We start from the raw sequence: 3,315 nt of genomic DNA, 5'->3' as shown, positions 1-3,315 counted from the left end.
TGAAGAGTCAACATCACATACAAGTGCAACATTGGCTATGAATGGAGTGGTGTCACCTACTTCACCTAGTTCTAGTTCTGTGCACATGGGTGGTCAGACAACTTTGCATGAAGGTTCTCAATCAAGTACAATTGATACCTCTCAAACACCTTTAAATATTCGTCCTTTGTCTGATATTTATGCATCTACACATGCAGTTGAACAAGAAGAATACACGCACTTACAATTTGCTTCAAGTATATGTGATCCAATGTGTTATCATGATGCTGCTCAAAAGAAAGAATGGAAAATTGTCATGGCTGAAGAACTGGCTGCTATAGAGAGAAACAATACATGGGAACTAGTCTCTCTACCCTTCGGTAAAAATGTTGTCAGTTTGAAGTGGTTGTTTAAAACTAAGCTTGGTGCTGATGGGCAAATAGTGAAACACAAAGCCAGGTTAGTGGCTAAGGGGTACTCTCAAAGAAGGGATTTTGATTTAGAGGAAACCTTTGCCCTGGTAGCCAAATTTGAAACAATCAAGGTTGTACTTGTTGTGGCAGCTCAAAGAGGATAGTCTTTACATCAATTAGATGTTAAGTTAGCCTTTTTGAATGGAGAGCTTGAAGAAGGCATTTATGTTAAACAACCGGAGGGGTATGAATTGAAGAACTCGAGTGAAAAAGTGTATAAGCTAAAGAAGGCCTTGTATGGACTCAAACGGGCCACGAGGCCCTGGTATGCTAATATATATGGTTATTTTACTCATAATGGATATCATAGAATCCTTAATGAGCCAACATTGTATGTGAAGAAAACTGATGCACATGATATTATCTACGTTTGCCTTTATGTGGATGATATCATATGCACAATTTCCTGTAAACAACTCATTCTCGAATTCAAGCAAGGGGGAATGACAGACATGGGGTTTCTAAAATACTTTCTTGGGTTGGAAGTAAAACAATCTAAAAAGGGTGTTTTTGTGAGTCAAGAGAAGTATGCTACTAGTCTACTCAGTAAATTCCACATGAAGGATTGCAAAGTCGAAGTTGTTCCTATGAGTCCTAATGACAAGTTCTAGGTTGATGATGGTGAAGACAAGGTGAATGAAACAATGTACATAAGTCTTGTAGGAGGACTTATGTATATCACTCATACAAGACCAGATCTGGCTTTCGTTGTAAGAGTCCTAGCAAGGTTCATGCAGGCTCCTTCAAAACAACATCTAGGTGCTGCTAAGAAAGTGTTCAGTTACATTGCAGGCACAACTGGTTTTGGTTTGTGGTATGAAAACAAGAATGATGTTCGGTTGGTTGGATATACTGATAGTGAATGGGCAGGCTGTTTGGATGATAGAAAAAGTGTGTCTGCAAATGTGTTTCTCCTTAGCAATGCAGTTGTGACATGGTGTTTAAAGAGGTAAAATATCATGGCTCTCTCAAGTACAGAAGCCGAGTATATCTCAGCTACAGGAGGTGCATGTCAAGCAGTGTGTGTGGTTAAGGAGGATTTTTAATGATCTCGGTGTAGCTCAAGATCAAGAAACTACGTTATTCTGTGACAGCATGTCCAAAAATCCTATCATGAACAGCCGTTCAAAGCACATTGAACTTAAGTATCATTTTATCAGAGATATGATGAATCAGGGTCAAGTCAAGCTGGAATTTTGTGGTACTTATAACTAAGGCAATTCCTAGAGAAAAGCTTGTGTATTTAAGGCACAAGGTTGAAGTGCAGGAGTGTGTATCAAGGGGGGTGTTAAAGTTGACACAACACTCCCATGCAAAAATTGAAAAGGTGGAAAGCATGCTCAATTAAGTCTTCTGCACGTGCTAGATTTGGTCAAGAGTTGTTGAGTTTTTTGTGGTTGATCTAGTCAGTTTGTTTACATTTGAATTTTGAATAAGTTGTTTGGGTTGTGCGAGCCATAAGCATGACCGTTTTTTTTTTCTTGTCTATTTAAAGGAGGGTTCTCCTTGTGCTATTGTACTTCATCTCTTGCTGAAATAAGAAAACGACCCACTCTCTCTCATTCAATATTGTTATCAAACTAGCATTTGATTCATTCAATATTGTCAGGCAAAATTATTTTATGAACAATGGGATATAAAATTATTTTATGAACAATGGGATATGAGAAGGGTTGGAGAGGTTATGGAAACAGATGAGGTGAAATCAGAGACTGATGCCAATGCTCAAGAGATGAAATCTGATTATGGGAATATTGGTAAGGCTGCTCAAGTATTGGGCAGCTCTACAAATCAATCTAGTTCTCAACGAATTTTAATACTCTAGCATGGAATGTTAGGGCGTTGAATTTGTGTGATCACCAGACACAAGTTATTAAGTTGATTTAAAAATTCTAATATTAAGGTACGTTGTTTACTTGAAACATACGCCGTGCTTGCGGTGCGCACATATAATGTATATATGTGTGAACCCTTGGGTGGGCAAAAGTAAAATTGCACTAATTTTGACGTTATTTTACTAATCACGTGAAAATAACGTTAAAAGTGGCGGAAGGTTAATCAGGCATCATGTGGTGGCGTTGATAGCCGAAAGACAAGGGCACATGCACCAATCAGCCGGTGTCCCGATGATCGAGTGTTATGTGTCTTATGTCCAAGGCTTGATTCAAAACTACTATCGAGCCGGAGGTCTCACCGGAAGCAGCCTCTCTATCCCTATGGGATAGAGGTAAGGCTGTCTACATCTTACCCTCCTCAGACCCTACCATAGCATTGCTATTGGTGGGATATACTGAGTACGATGATGATGATGATGATGATGATGTTTACTTGAAACACATTTGGCTTTGGATAATGTCTATAAAATAGGTAATAAGATTGTTAGGGGTTGGATGTGGGCCTCCAATGAAAGTTGTTGTCCGGGTTGGATTAGAATAAAGGTGGGATTGGATGATAGAATTACTAATATAGAAATGATCAGCCAAAGCTGATCAAGCTATGCATTGTGTTATTAAACCTCTTCATGGGTTGTAGTGGTTCCTTTGTCTATGCTAGAACCAAAGTGCATAAGAGAAGGTTTATGTGGAATGACCTCATTCAATATTAGGTTAGTGTCAATTCTTCTCCTTGGGTAATATTAGTGGATTTTAATGCTACTCTTAAACCTTAGGAAAAGAATGTGCCTCGCAAGGGAACTAATTATGCTCTTGAAGAGTTTAAAGATTGTGCGAATAGTCTTTGTTTGTTTAATGTCCATTGGTATGGGTTTTTCTTCACCTAGGTTCAATGCCCTGATAAGATAGGTGGTGTCTTATAGAAATTAGATAGGGTTATGGGTAAATGTTCCTTCTTAGATTGCTTCCCT

This window comes from Bidens hawaiensis, unplaced genomic scaffold (genome assembly GCF_021521415.1).
Source record: "Bidens hawaiensis isolate Kalapana, Puna unplaced genomic scaffold, B.hawaiensis_p1.1 tig00056232_1, whole genome shotgun sequence".
Classification (NCBI taxonomy): domain Eukaryota; kingdom Viridiplantae; phylum Streptophyta; class Magnoliopsida; order Asterales; family Asteraceae; genus Bidens; species Bidens hawaiensis.
Note: the sequence above shows the minus strand (reverse complement) of the source record.